This window comes from Mus caroli, unplaced genomic scaffold, assembly GCF_978045245.1.
Source record: "Mus caroli unplaced genomic scaffold, Mus_caroli_1 scaffold_7, whole genome shotgun sequence".
Classification (NCBI taxonomy): domain Eukaryota; kingdom Metazoa; phylum Chordata; class Mammalia; order Rodentia; family Muridae; genus Mus; species Mus caroli.
Genome location: NW_028227262.1, coordinates 112021360 through 112037763, shown reverse-complemented (window position 1 = coordinate 112037763; position 16404 = coordinate 112021360).

Genomic DNA, 16404 nt, shown 5'->3' with positions numbered 1-16404 from the left:
TTTCAGCAGGAGGAGCATTGTCAAGTCCAGGTCCCCAGTGTCTCAGCAGAGGAATACTTTGGGCTTCAGGAATGAGGTAGAGTTGCCAACACAGGAGTTCAGCATTGGTGGACATAACAAATCTTTACATGGGTGTGGAGAGGAATTGGGAGTATAGCTCAGAGGTAGAATACCTGTTTGACATGTGTGAAACCCTGGGTTCAATTCACAGTCCTGAAAACCAAACAAGAAGGGAGAAAGCAGCCATTGATTGCCCTGATAAGTTGATCACTCTTAGTCCATGGGGTCATACAGCTTTCTGAATAAGGCTAGCTTATCAACAGGAAGCACCTGCTTGCCTTGATTAACTCGTGTGCAGGAATCCCTACAGCAGACATAAAGTTAGCTTTCCACTGGTTCACAGTGTTATCTTCCCAGGCTTGAATTTATCAGAATGGGAGTGGGAGTGGGGCTGTTAAGACAGGTTGATAGATACCATATTAATTCTCAGAAGAATGCCTACAGAAGCTGAATCAGGGGAAAGACCAGTGATAGGGAAATGTTGCAAAGACACCAGTGCTGGCACCAGGAACTCAGCTGCAAAGTCCTGCAGAAGATGTGGCTGGCATCCCAATATTCCACATCTATAGAAAACACACAACATTTTTTGCCACGGCTAGAATTTGTTGATTGATTTTGGTGCTAAAGTTGAATAAAATGGAGGTCCCTGCCATAAGTATGCCCTGACCATTAAGGGCTTTTGTTTGTTGTTTTCCTTGTTAATTTTTTCTAAGCTTTCCTACATGTATACATATTATACATTAAGCACATTCCCCCCAGACTCTTATCCCCTCATTTTGCTCCTTCCTCCTGCAATTAGTATCCTTTGTCCACCTAGAGCATTTTGGTTCTATTTTTATATGATACATACACAATCTTTTGTACCTATATAAAATCTAAGGTAAGCAATTGATAGAAAAATGATACTTAGCTTTCTAAGAATCACTCAATGTGATTACCTCCTGCTGCATGCATTGCCCTGCAAATGACATAAACTTCACTAGTGATTAAGGGGTTTGTTTGTTTTCCATTTTATGTGTTGGGATGCTTTGCTTGCTTGCCTGATGACTGCAGAGGTCAGGCATAAGATATCCTAGAACTGGAATTATAGACAGGTATGAGCTGCTATGTAAGGGGCTGGGAATCAAACCTAGGTTCCAGAAGAGCAACCAGAACTCTTAACTGTTTTGCCATCTGTCTGGATCCATAGATTCATCCTTAATGATTGAAAAAAATCCATTTGGGGACCAGCAATATGGTCCAGCAGGTGAAGGTGCTTGCCATTGGTTTGAATGAAAATGGCCCCATAGGACTATAAAGAACGGCACTATTAGGAGATGGGGCCTTGTCGGAGTAGTTGTGGCTTTGTGGGAAGAGGTGTGTCACTGTATGAGGTCTCAGATGCTCAAGCCAGGCCCAGTGTTCTTACTCTTCCTGCTGCCTATGGATCTAGATGTGGAACTCTCAGCTCCTCTCCAGCACCATGCCAGCCCATGTGCCACCATGATGATAATGGACGAACCTCTGCACTTGAAGCCATCCCCAATTAAATGTTTTCCTTTATAAGAGTTACTGTGGTCATGGCATCTATTCACAGCAATAAATCCCTAAGACACCACTGTTGTATAAGTTTCCTTCAAGGTTGTAGCATTCCACCCTGCTGGGAAGCTCTTTAAACAGGAAGGTAATCAACTCAAAATATTTTCTGGAAGTCCCTGAAACAGAGCAGATCCACTAGGCCCTTCCTACCAGAGTAAACAATAAAGCAGAGAGACTCTTAGTTCAGAGTAACTGAACTAAGCTATAAAGAAGACTCTCAGACAAGTTGCAAACAAAATTTGAAACCAGACTAGCTACCTGGAAGGAGCAGAAAGCAGCTCAACTGCTGGAAGAGGTTTGGTCCAACCTAGAAAGGACACTCTCCAAACGTTTGAGCTGCCTGCAGTGTGCTCCAGGTTCCCAGCTTTGTGAGCTGTCACCTATCCTGGGATGGGTCTTGGTGGTACAGTTGTCTTTGAGTCATAGTCATTTCTGCTCCTGTAAGTGACCCCTCACCCATATTCCTGTAAGTAACCCCAGTAAGTAATCTGTTGGTTCACCAAGCTAGACTTGGGTTGAGTCTGTACTGTTGTGCATTTCCTACTGAGGTGAGTAGATATGTGTATTGTGTCTCCTCAGGAAAAGTTTTTTCACACAATAGCCACCAAACCTAATGATATGAGTTCAATACCTTGAACCCACATGGTAGGAGAGAACTGACTCCTGCAAGTTGTTCCCAGGACCTCTATGTACATATTGTGGCACATGTATGACCCATTCCATAAATAAATAAATGTACAAAAAATTCCATTGTGTGTATATCCTACATTTTCTTTATTCATCACTCTAGTATTTGATACAATAGGCGGTCTCAATAGAAGCTACTACAAAGAGTGTTACAGCATATATTGATATGTGTTTGTGAGATGTATTGACTAAGAGTCTTTGAGAAAATACCCAAGTGGTGTGTATACAGTGTACTGGCTGGTTTTATGTATAAACTTGATACAAGCTAGAGTCATCAGAAGGGAGCCTCAGGTGAGGAAATGCCTCCAAGAGATCCAGCAGTAAGTCATTTGCTCAATTAGTGTTCAATGGGAGAGGGTCCAGACCATGGTAGGTTGAACCATCCCTAGGCTGGTTCTTTAAGAAAGGCTGAGCAAGCAATGATGAGCAAGCCAGTAAGCAGAACCACTCCATGGCCTCTGTATCAATTCCTGCCTGCCAGTTCCTGCTCTGTTTTAGTTCCTGTCCTGACTTCCTTCAGTGATGAACAGCACTGTGGAAATATGAGCTGAATAAACCCTTTTCTCTCCAACTTACTTTGTAGTCATGATGTTTCATTACATTGCAGCAATAGAAACCTAACTAGAACAACTGTGTCACATAGTAGATCTCTTTCTGAGTTGGTGCCTTTCACAGTGTCCCACCCTGACAAGCCAAATGGCCTTGTGCTAGGATCCCGTGTCACTCCCTTCTCCTGTTCCCTTCCTGGCACCTGAGGCTGTAAAAGCTGAATTATAGTCCTCTCTTCCTTATCTCTTCCTGACTCCCTAGACATCCAAGGACATGAGTTACTTGGATGCTGAGCCCAGCTTGACACCCAAGGCTGTTAAGGAGGATCCAAATTCCGAAGATAAGATGCAGAGTGCCTGGAGCCTGACTTTGGCCTTCATGTCCCCAGATGCCCATTTCTTTGTTCTTTGTTAGTTCTCCCTCAACCCCTCCCTATTCCCCTCGATATATGCTTTAAAACCCGGCGTTTTCAGCCTAAAAAACTGAGACCTTGCTAAGACCCCCTTCTTGGTCTCTGCTCCTTCTTTCTCTCCCTCCCATTTCTCCCAGGTTTGCAGTCCCCCTCGCACCCACGAATAACTGAGTCCTGCTGGGCAGGACTCTCTCTCTCTCTCTCTCTCTCTGTGTGTGTGTGTGTGTGTGTGTGTGTGTGTGTGTGTGATATGTACTTAATCCCACAGATGGGAGGAGAAAGAACACCAATCCAGATTATAGACAAATTCATTAAAGCAAGCAATTAGTTAAATCAAGCTTTTTAAATGTGATACATTGGCTGTCTTTCCCTAAAGACAGGGTTTAAGAGATTAATGTTGGACATGGGTGAGATAAGGATTTTTAGTTCAGTAATAGGGGTTTTCCAAATAGAGGATTTGACAAGCGATGGTGTTATAAAAGCAGAACACCAGCATAACAAGGTAGGGATAATACCCTTCAGAAATAAAAACATGGCTTCAAGGTGATTATAACAAGGTAGTCATAACAAGGTAGAAATAACAATATGGCCATAACAATATGGTCATAACAAGGTGGTCATAAAAAGGTGGTTATAAGAACCTCTTGAAACAAAGGTATGGTTGCTAGTTCCTAGAAAGAAGGTTCCTAGTAAGTACAGAACTATTTGTAGTTAAAGTTACATGGGAAGCATAACTCAATCCCTGAAGAAAAGACTGAATCATAAACAGGAATGAACCTAGCTTGGTGTTACTATAAGATGACCTTCAAGCATAAGATAGAGGCAGTGTGCTTATCAGTTCTTGAGCTTCACAGTTGGGTTCTTAGACTTGCATGGCAAACAATATTTTCCGACCATCTGAGCTGTGTTTTCAGTTTGTGTTGTTGTTCATTTGTTTGTTTAGGTATCTAAGTATTTACCTGCATGCATATCTGTGTATTATCTGTGTGCCTCGTGCTTGTGGAGTCTAGAAGGAGTTAGATCTCCTTGATCTAGAATTATAGATGGTTGTAAACTGCCATGGGGGTGTTAGGAATTGAACCCGGGTCCTCTGGAAGAGCAACCAGTGCTCATAACCACTGAGCCATCCCTCTTGCACTGTTTTCAGTGTTTTGAGCTATATCTAGACTGATTTCCATGGTGCTGGACTAGTTTAGATTCCCATGGGTGATGATTTTTTTCATCCACATCCTTGACATTTCTTTTCTTCCTTTTTTCCTTCCTTCCTCTTCCTCTTCCTCCTCTTCTTCCTCCTCCTCCCCCTCTTCTTTTTGACAGCATCTCCTGCAGCTGAGTCTAGCCTCAATCCTGTCAGTGATAATCATTCTGACCCTACTTCCTAAACCTCCTGAGTGCTTGGAATTACAGACTATGCAATCGTGTATGGTTTTGTGTAGTACTGGCAACCAATCTTTGGGTTACATAAATGCTAGGCAGGTATTCTAACAACTGAGTTACATCCCCAGCCCCTTTTGGCTTCTTAATGGGTGAATCTTGACTGGATGAGATGGAATCACAATATAGTTTTAGTTTACATTTTCCTGAGATTAAACAGTATTTTAGCCATTGGTATTTCACCTTTTGAGAATTATATGTTCATCAACCCATTTATCAATCTGCTTATCTGGTCTCTTATTTATTTATTATCTATTTAAATTCTTTGCATGTTAGATAGTAATCTTTTGTCAGATTGTGGCTGTGGGGTAAGGTGAAAAGAGAGGCATCAATATTAACATATGAATGAAACCAATGAGAAAAGATAGGAAACTCTCCACCAAAGACTCCTTGGAAAGGACAGGGCAATGTAATAAAAGCCCAGGATGTTCAAAAGCAGAAAACAGTTGCTGCACTGTATAACTGTATAAATGACACATGAAGGGTTACAACTCTCTTCACTCTGTGTCATTGAGCCTCTGAACATTCGCCAACTCCACTCCACTTCCATTTTCAAAAGCACTTTTTTCCCTAAAAAGCTACCTCTGTTTCTACCACTCTCCATATGTCCTGGGTCCAGCTCTTCGCTCAGGCACATGCGTGCCCTACAAACGCGATATCCACATGTAGTAAGAATAGTTTTTCCCATTCTGTACGTTTCATTTGCCAATTGTTTATATTATTTCCTGAGCAACTGACATCCTATTTTAAAAGCTCCTTTCCTGTGTCTAAATCTTGAAGTCTTTGTTCTGCTTTCCCCTACAACAGTTTCAGACTTTCCAGTCTCACATTAAGATCTTTGACCTATTTGGCATTAGTTATTTTGTACAGGGTATGAGGTAAGGATCTCTTTTCATATACATGGATATATATGGATATATCCATATCCATATATGGACACACACATATATATACTGCCTTTTTCTCTAATGTATATTTTTGGCATCTTTCCAGGATTTAGACACTGTAATTGCATAGGTTTATAGCTGAGTCCTCCATTCTCTTCACGGATCTCTAGTTCTTGCTTTATTTGTTACTATTGCTCTCTAGTCCAGTTTGAAATAAGGCACGGTGATCCCTGCAGCATTATTCTGTTTGCCTGGATTTTCTGTGTCTATCTAAGACCTTTTGTGCTTCCATATGAATTTTCAATGAGTGGATTTCAGCTTTGTTTTAATCCAATCTGCTAATTTCTGTGCTTTGGTTGGGGAACTGAGACTATTAATTATGAAATATATGCATTAATTCCTGTCATTTTGTTGATCTTATATTTTCCTAATCCTAAATAATCTGTTTAATTATTATTTTACATTTTTTTAACTGTAGCCTCATGGTCATATTTATATCTCTTTTTAGTCTTAAGGATTCCTTAGGCTACCTTCCATAGGGCTGGCTTAGTGGTCATGGATTCCTTTAGCCTGGTTTTGACGATGGAAAGTTCTCTCTTCAGTTGTAACAGTTTTGCTGAGTATAACAGTCTGGCTTGGTAGTTCTCTTCAGTTCTTGAAACTCTTCATCTCAAGCTCTGCTGGCTTTTAAAGCTTCTTTTTGAGAAATCGACTTGTCATTATTCTCTTTCAGCTGTCTGAATACTTCCTGTGTTCTGTATATTTGGAATTTAACCATACTATTATGTGGACAGGATAATTTCTGGTATGTCTGTTTGCAGTTATAAATGTCTCCTGTGTGGGCAGCTCATTCTTTAAATTTGGGGAAATTCCTATTATAGTTTTATTCAAAATATTTTGTATGATTATAGCATTAATTTCTTCTCACTTTTCTACGATTTAGATTTGTCCTTTTCATCATGTCTATTTGTCTGAAAGGTTCTATTTATACTTTATTAGTTTATCTTCATCATTTTTGACTGTTTCTATTTCTCTACTTTGTCTTCAAGCCCTGATAGTCTGTCCTCTACTTGACCCATTCTACTGATGATGATTTCAACTGGCCTTTTTATTTGACTTATTGATTTTTTTCATTTCTAGTAATTTGGTTGGCTTGTTTGTTTGCTTGTTTGTTTTTTCAGTATTTCTGTCTCCCTATCGACTCATTTCTCCTTTTATTCTCTATGATGGATTTCCTCATTTGATCAGCTGTTTGTGATCTCTAGGAATTCCTCAGGAGATTATTTGAATCCAATTTTGTTTCTTTTAACACACTTAACAACTGTTTTATTGCTAATGTTGGTCTTTGGGATTTTTGTCTACTTCACTTTCATGGAAAGGTATTACTGTGAGTTTAGTAATTGGGGGAAGGGATCTATTAATTACTTTTCTTTTGCAACAATAAAACACCAGGACAAGGCAACTTAGAGAAGGGATGCTTTATTTGGGCTCATGGTTCCAGAAGAATAAGAGTCCATCACCTTCATGGAAGTAAGGAATGGCAATAGTCATACTGGCTGAAGAAGCAAGCTAAGAGCTCATGGCTTCAACTACAAGCACAAAACAGAGAGAAAGAGCACCAGGAAATCAAAGTTAACTTTCAGTAACATACTTCATCCAGCAAGACCACACTTCCTACATCTGCCATAACAGGAAACAAGTGTTCAAATATGTGAGCTTATGGAGGACATTCTCATTCAATCCACCACAAGGAGTCATATACTTTGGTTTGTATGTTTATGTTTTACCTGCATGTATGTATGTATGTATGTACATAGGTATGTATGTATGTATGTATGTATGTGTATGTATGTATATGTATGTATGTATGTATATGTATGTACGTATGTATTATGTATGTATGTATGTATGTATGTATGTATGTATGTATGAAAGTACCTATGGAGGCCAGAAGACTACATCATATCTTCTAAGCTTCAAGGAGGTTGTGAGCTACCATGTGAGGGCTAGGAATCAAGCCCAGTTGCTCTGCAGGGCAAGCGTTCTCAACTGCTAACCTATCTCTCCAGCCACAATTCTGTGTGTGTATGTATGTGTGTGTTTGCTGAGATTTGTAATCTGATAGTAAGTTGTTGCTCAAACTTTTAAAAATCCATCACATTTTTCTCCAATACAAGTACTTCCACTGTTAAAGAAGAACTAGTCCTAGTAGCATTGTGGTTTCATGTAAAGCCATAGTGCCATGCTCAATCCCTAGTGTTCCCCTGAGAGTAAACTACTGTCAGCCAAAATTACCACTATGAAAGTATAGACGCACTATGAAAATATAGTAATAGTCATATAAAAATGAAACAATCACCAATCAAGCACCAATCCTTCTAGGAAGTAACTGACATCATTGTGAGCATTAAATAGGTGATGCTGTGGTCGTGAATACAAAGGAAACAGAGTGAGCCTGGTGATTCATATGGATTGACAGAGAAAACATAGAAGGAAGAGCATACAGAAAGTAGGGAACAGTATGGACAAGTGAGGGGCGGGAGGTGTTGAGGCCGTTTTGGTTAAAAGGAGGTTAAAGAAATGTAATCAGAAAACCTAAAACTGTCTGGGTGTGGTGACACACACATTTAGGTCCAAGTATTCAGGTGGCAGAAGCAAGAGGTTCTCTATATAGTGTGCACTCTACATAGCTCTCTACATAGACAGCTGGAGGAGATGTGTCACTGGGAGTGGATGTTGAGTTTTCTCACGGATGCCCATGGATGAGAAGGTGAAGCTCTCTGCCATTGTGCTAGTGCCATGCTCATGCCATAATGATAATAGACTAACCCTCTGAAACTGTAAGCAAACCCCATTTAAATGCTTTCTTTTATAAAAGTTGAGGCGCTTGGTCATGGTACCTCTTCACATTAATAGAAAAGAGACTAAGACAATAGTCCATCACCATTTGGGTCACAGATGCTGGTCATTCTTCTGGGAAGTTCTTCAGGAGTCAGGCTGTGGGTGTCTGAATGCATCGATGTCATGACATACAAGTAGAAGTCAGAGGACAACCAGCAGGAGTTGGTTCTCACCTTCCACCATGAGACTCCTAGAGTTTCAAATAGGTCATCATGCTTAGGGGTGGATGCCTTACCTATAAAGCCATCTTGCCAGCCTTGAACTTTCCATATAGTTCAGGTTAGCTTTAAAAGAATATAACGATTTGTTTAAAAAGTGTTGTAATTTTGATAGTTATGTTCTTCTTTTACATGAGACAAAGTTATAATTTTTAAAATATTTGAAGGAGAGAAAGGAGGAGCAGTCAGGCATGGTGGCTCACACCTATAATCAGCACTTGAAAAAGTTGAAACACAAGGATAGCTATGCTTTCTAGACTAACCTGGGGTACAGAATAAGATCCTGTCTAAATGATCCCCTCAAATAACCATCTTTAACTTTAGTTAGGACAAGCTACAGAATGGCTTGTGTAAAATTGATGTGATATATAAAGTAATTCAGAACAAAAGTTCAATGTAAATAATGTAATCACCAAAGGAATTAAAAAGTTTTTGAAAGTAAACAAAAGCACTCGTGCCTAGAAAAGTATATATGTTGAGAAAAGTATATATATATTTAGGGTTCACACAGTGTTTTGGTATTGACAGCTCTCCCATGGGCAAGAACTAGAACATTTATTTAATTTCAACTCAGATTCCAATTTAGTGTTCAAAACAGTAGGTTAAATTTGACTTTCTTTTTTTTCTATGTGAGATTTTAAAAATGATCACCTTTAAAGGAAAGTTTGAAATTAGTAAAGGAGGCCGGGCGTGGTGGCGCACGCCTTTAGTCCCAGCACTCGGGAGGCAGAGGCAGGCGGATTTCTGAGTTCGAGGCCAGCCTGGTCTACAAAGTGAGTGCCAGGACAGCCAGGGCTACACAGAGAAACCCTGTCTCGAAAAACCAAAAAAAAAAAAAAAAAAAAAAAAAAAGAAAAAAAGAAATTAGTAAAGGAGAAGGAGCATAGCCTTGCAGTGTTCAGAATTTTAATGTTAAGATTTCAATGCAGTGCAGGGGGTAGCAGTACACAGCTGTGAACTCAACCCCCAGAGGTGAAGGGAGGAAGACCCGGAGTTTCAGACCAGTATTAGCTCCATAGCAAGTTTGAAGGCAGTCTGGACAATATACAAGGACCAACACCAACTATTGAAATTGACCCATGAAGGAAAACGATGGTGATGACTTCAGTGCATGGAACTGAAAGAGACATTTACATTCTTCCCACGCAGTTATTGCAATATATTTACTGCAGTAATATTTTGGTTTTCAAAAGTTTTCTAGAGTATATTAGAGCACATAATAATCATGTACTGGTTCCTTTTCTGTTGGTTTGATAAAACACTGTAGCCAAGGCAATTTATAGAAAAAATAATTTATTTTGGCTTATGGTTTCAGAGAGAGAGAGAGAGTGTGTGTGTGTCTATCTGAGGGGAAGTGACAGGCATAGTGGCAGGAACAGGATGCTGAGATCTCACATCCTGAACTGCAAACATGAAGCAGAGAGAATGAACTGGAAATGGCTTTGTTAGTGTGCAGTCGATTCCACTGACCTGCCCTCGAGGAGCTCACAATTGCTTACTTCATGACCTGCTCTGCTACCAGGTGTGACAGGGTTGTGTGTGTGTGTGTGTATGTGTGTGTGTGTAAAAGGACCACCTGCTTGCTCTCGCTCTCTCGCTGTGTGTGTTCCCAAGGTCCCTCCTTATCTCTCTACCCCCCTTTTCTCTACTCTCATGGCTTTGCTCCTGTCTGCCTCTACCCCTTTCCCAGGCCCTCACTCCTCTCCCCTTTCCCCCATAAACCCCTTTCACACCAGGTTTGTTGCATGACACAATTATTCAGGGGCACACCTTGGCATGGACCCCGCCAAAAGTACCTGCTCACCACAGTATATTTATTTCTTTTGTAACAGGCTTGAAGATCTTAGGCTCACAAATCCTACCCCAAGTAATGTACTTCTTGCAACAGGTCTCTCCTCATCAATTTCCTAAACAGCACGTCAAGGGGGTTAAGTGTTCAAATACTCAGGATGTTTCTCATTTAAACCATCACAAATGGGCGTTGGGGGGACATGTTTGTGTATGTATGCAATGTATTTTGATCATGTTTCCCCTACACCCTTGCCCACTTCTATAGATAACTTGCCTCTTCCCACGTGTCTATTTCTTCATCTCTTTCTCTCTATGTGTCTCTCTCTCTTTCGATGTGTGTATTTATGAGTATGACTAGGATTACGAAAAGGAACAAGGGTAATGTACCAGGAGCAACACCACTGAAAACCATGTCCCTCTCTGCCACACCAACCATAAATCCTCAGAGAGGGTTAGGACTTTGTAAGCCACCCATCCACAACTGTTAACTATCTAAAATTCCTCATGAAGCACAGGGACTTATGAACCCCATCCCCTCTATGATGTAGTAATGTAAGCTCAATCCTTTGAGTGTCTTGAGCAGGTAGTCAGAGTCGCTGAGAACTCAATAGCTCAATGTCCATGCCATCCCATAACACACTTTCCTCCAGGACTCATATTCTTTTTTTTTTAGCAATTGTTTTGCTCATTATCAATATATCTGGTTTCCCAGGAGCCATCAAGGAGAAGCTAAAACCTAGCAGGTCATCTTCCTGAGCTGGTTCCACCAGGGACTGTAAAGTTAATGACAGATTTGCTTCTCTAGGCAAGGCTGAGAAGATTACATTTGAGGGAAGATTCCTGCTATTAATATGCTTTTCCTGTTATTGTTAAATATATATAACAATCACTAGGTACTAGCCCATCCTTTTGAGCAGATCTCTGCAGAACAACAAAGATGTATTCTCTTTTATTTTTTAGATGTATTCTCTTGTAGTGATGCTATATACACAAATAGATGATTTCTTAATTTTTAATTATGATCCTATAAGAATTCCTAAAGTTATATTAGTAATTATTATGTTATTTTTATAATAGGACTTTTATTAAGTCCTTTCTGATGTCAAAACTGCAATGAGAACTCTGTCAGTTTTCAAGTAACATGAGTTAATTGCTTCTGAGACAGCAAGAAGGCATCTATAACTTAGAGCACATCCCTAGAGGTTGTAAAAACATTAAGCAAAGGTCATAAAAAGGAAACTAAAAATTTACTAAAGGTACAAGGACAGAGATAAAATATTACTGGGTTTATCTATACAAAATTTCACTAATACCTTAGTCACACAAATTATGGTGTTTAACTCTCTATGAACTTATATAGCTAGGGACAGATAAATGTTTAGCCAGATAATTACTTATAACAAATATGCATGTAAACATTCTCTGTTGTAAACTTCTTACTCAAGTTTATGATTTGAATTTATATGTAAACCTGTGATGAACTTTTTACCATGTGATCATGTATTCTGATAGATGTATAAGTGCTGAGGACAAAGGGAGGAGACAGAACTGAACTCAAGAAGAACTTAGTAAGGGCATAGCATTGGAAGTAATGGCATTGGAAATAAGAGCATTATGATTATTACATCGGAGCAGGAGGAATGAGCAAGATTAGGAGAAGAAGAGAGCAAAGAGAACTTTTTACAGAACAAGAGAGAACTTTCACAGAAAACTTTTTGGAGAACTTTTAAGAGAGAACTCTTTGGAGAGGAACTTTTGTAGAAAGTTTTTTGGATAACTGGAAAACTTAGAAATAAAGGCTAAAATCATTTTTCAATGTGTCCCTTTTTCTTCCTGTGACTTCAACTAGCAGGCTGGGAGTTCAAGCTGTGAAATTCCTGCACAGATAAAACAAAGGCTACATTACTGAATTCTCTGCCACCTTTAGGTTACAGGTGTTAATCACCTAAGCCAGCAACTTTTAACCCTCAGAATGAGCAAGAAAGTTTCTAGGACTTTTTAGATGTTATAAACAAACATTCAGTTTAGTTAGAAAGCTAGAATGTCCAGAGACTATCAGTCTTTAAAGCTACACCTAAGTCCAACTCCATGTCTCATTTCAAGCCACTCCAGGCTAGGAGCCTCACGTCCACCCCCGTCATCTGGTATAGTCACTAATGGTGCCTTGGCAAAGGTTGGTAAAAGAGAGTAACTTAAAATAAACAGAGATGATATAATGGCCACTCCATTAGCCACGTTTAATGAAGTATCATGGCAAAGTATTTCTAGAAAACTTACCATAAAGAAAATGAACAGTGTTTTACAAATCATCCTGGAGACTCAAGTTTGGGGCCAACAAGATGGCTCAGTGGGTAAAAGTATTTGCTGGCTGGGTGTGGTGGCACATGCCTTTAATCCTAGCACTTGGGAGGCAGAGGGAGGTGGATTTCCGAGTTCGAGGCCAGCCTGGTCTACAGAGTGAATTCCAGGACAGCCAGGACTACACAGAGAAACCCTGTCTGGAAAACACACACACACACACACACACACACACACAAAAAGTATTTGCTAAACAAACCTGACAGAAGACCTGAGTTCAATCCCTGGGAACCCAATACCTAAAAGCTGTTCTCTCACCTCCACACATGTGCTATGGCATACACATCTATGTGTACACACATACACACACACATCAATTTCATGTGAGTTAGGGGATGAAAGTATCCCAGATTCCAGCAGTTCTTTAAAAGAATTGATGTTGACTGTGGTTCCATCATTTGCTGGGTGGAAGTGTGGCAGCTGAGTTGAGTCAAATGCTGAAAGGGTTTTATGATCTGCAACATGTTATCAACTTGTTTGTTGTACTGAAAAGAAAACTTGTGCCAGAAGTTGACAGTGAAAACTGGCTTGCAGCTTGTCTTAGTTTCAGTTTTATTGCTGTAAAGAGACACTATGACCAAGGCAGCTTCCCTAAGGGAAAGCATCTAATTGGGAGAATACTGACTGTTTCAGAGGGTTGAGTCCATTGTCATCTTGATGAGGAGCATGACAGCAGGTAGGCAGGTGCTGGAAGAGTAGCTGAGAGATACATCCTGATTTGTAGTCAGAGATGGGGGAGGAAGGGGGGCTAGGCCTTGCATTGACCTTTGAAACTTCAAATCCCACCCCCCAATAGTACACTTCCTCCGACAAGGTCACACCTTCTAATGCTTATAATCCTTTTAAATAGTGCAATAGTGCTACTTCCTGGTTCTCCTTTTTTTTTTTTTTTTTTGAGACAGGGTTTCTCTGTGTATCCCTGGCTGTCCTGGAACTCACTCTGTAGTCCAGGCTGGACTTGAACTCAGAAATCCACCTGCCTCTGCCTTCCAAGAGCTGGGATTAAAGGCGTGTGCCACCAGTGCCTGGTTTACTCCCTGGTTCTTAAGTATTCAAATATATGAGTGAGTCTATGGAATCCATTCTTATTCAAACCACCACACAGATTTAGCATTTTTAGTAAATTTAATCACTCATGTAAATGACTTAAACACGAGTCTTTAAGATAAAAACCAACTACTGACTTAGTATGTGTGTATGTACGTATGCATGTATGTATGTATGTATGTATGTATGTATGTATGCATTGGAGTTGGGGAGGCATTCCTGAAGAAGTCAGAGGATAACTTGCAGAAGGTGGTTCTCTTCTTTCACCACTTGGGACCTGAGAATCAAACTGAGGTTGTCAGACTTGGTGGCAGATTCTCCTACCCACTGATCCAGCCAGCCAGCCCCCATTTTTCTTTTTTACTGATCACAAACTTGAGATATGTTTGACAATCTTAAAAGTCTCTCTGAACAGGAAACCATACAGTAAGAATTATTATTTGAGGATGTTTTTGCTCTTCTGTGGTTATGTTTTGTCACAAAAATTATACACATACCTTTCTGCTGGACAGATTTGTTAGAAATAGTAACAAATTCAAGAGATGACTGAAAATGAATCAGTTTTTAATATATGATTCTGTAGAAAGGGACATAGTATGGAGAAAAGGCAAAGTAACTGATGTGCCAATCTGCTCATGAGAAATTCTTGTCCCATCTTCTCAGAGGCCAGAATTGTTCCTATTCCAAACTCCTCATCCTATTGGCTTAGGACACAGAACTTTATCTAATGAACAATTTGTGAATCAAGACTGTTCCCTCCTCTGATCTACAGTCAGTCAGTCATATAAAGTCATACCTAGAACTTCCCAACTCTGAGTTCTGAGATAACCCAGCTCCAATTGCCCACTAGGAGACTGGGCCCACCACTTCAATCGAATCTGTAATTCTAATAAACTTTAAGCACATCTTATACTGAAAACAGAACAAACAAATTAATTTTTATAATTTTCACTAGTGTCTGTGTATGAAATGTATGGATCAAAACAATAACGTACCCAATGTAGCCTAGAAAACCCCAAAGTCTTACTACTACCCACGTGGGCAATATTCACAACAAAATAGCTAATTATGCTGAAATCCTTAAACTCAAGGTAAAGGACGTATTTATTTGTGCATTTACCTACTTGTTATTTGTTTTGTGTGCATGTATGCCTAGGGCCTTGTGTATAGTAGCTAAGCATTGTACCACTCAACTATATCTGCAGCCCTATAGTATTTATTAATAAGAAATATTATATTAGCTTCTAAAACTTGTAACCTTGAGGCAAGTATGGAGATGAAAATGTACAAATGTGAAGTTAGAAATCTCCCTACAATCTGGCTACTTGAAGGCTGACTCAGAGACCAGAGGGACCCCTTAGATCAGCAATAAGTGCCGAACTCCTAATGACCCCTGGCACCTCACATCAAATGGATGGTGTCTTAGTTTGGGTTAACATTGCTTTGAAAAGACACCATGACCAAGGCAACTCTTTTTTTTTTCCCCCCCCCCAAGGCAACTCTTATAAAGAAAAATATTTAATTGGGGCTGGCTTACAATTTCAGAGGTTCAGTCTATTATCATCACGGCAGGAAGCATGGCAAGCTGTAGGCAGACATGGTACTGGAGGAGCTGAGAATTCTACATCTTGATCCAAAGGCAGCCAGAAGGAGATTCTCTTCTGTAGGCAGCCAGGAGGGTCTCTTCTGCACTGGGCAAAGTTTAAGCATAGAACCTCAAAGCCCACCCCCAAAGTGACACACTTCCTCCAACAAGGCCACACACCTCCTAATAGTTCCACTTCCCATGGGTCAAGCATATTTAAACCACCACGATGGCCTCAGGAAGGTTATTATAAAATCTAGTATCTAACAAGATAGTGAGCTTTCTGCCCTTATCTATGCAAATATAACCTCACATAATTGGCAGGGGACAAGGCCAGATGACTTTTCTTAACTGACAAAGGACCCCACTCCCTCTCAGAGGTGTAGCACTCATTCCTACTCTCTTTCACTGAGAATTCACCTACTGAATTTCTGCCCACAGAATAGATTCCTTTTTATTTTAGTTAATTTCTTTTTTAAATATGGGGAGTGGTATTGTTACATAAGGAGGCTAGAGATCAGAAGAAAGTAAGACCTACCTGAAAGTATAGATGTAGTCTTCCCTCAGAAAATAACATATGCTAGATATGGGGTCCTCCAGGGAGAGCTCCAATTCATTAACTGTATATTTCCTTTGGGTTACTTTTAAGCAATCATTAATAATCTCCCAACCAAAAAAAGCCCAGGACCAGATGGGTTTAGTGCAGAATTCTATCAGACCTTCAAAGAAGACCTAATTCCAGTTCTACTCAAACTATTCCACAAAATAGAAGTAGAAGGAACTCTACCCAATTCATTCTATGAAGCCACAATTACTCTGATACCTAAACCACACAAAGACCCAACAAAGATAGAGAACTTCAGACCAATTTCCCTTATGAATATTGATGCAAAAATA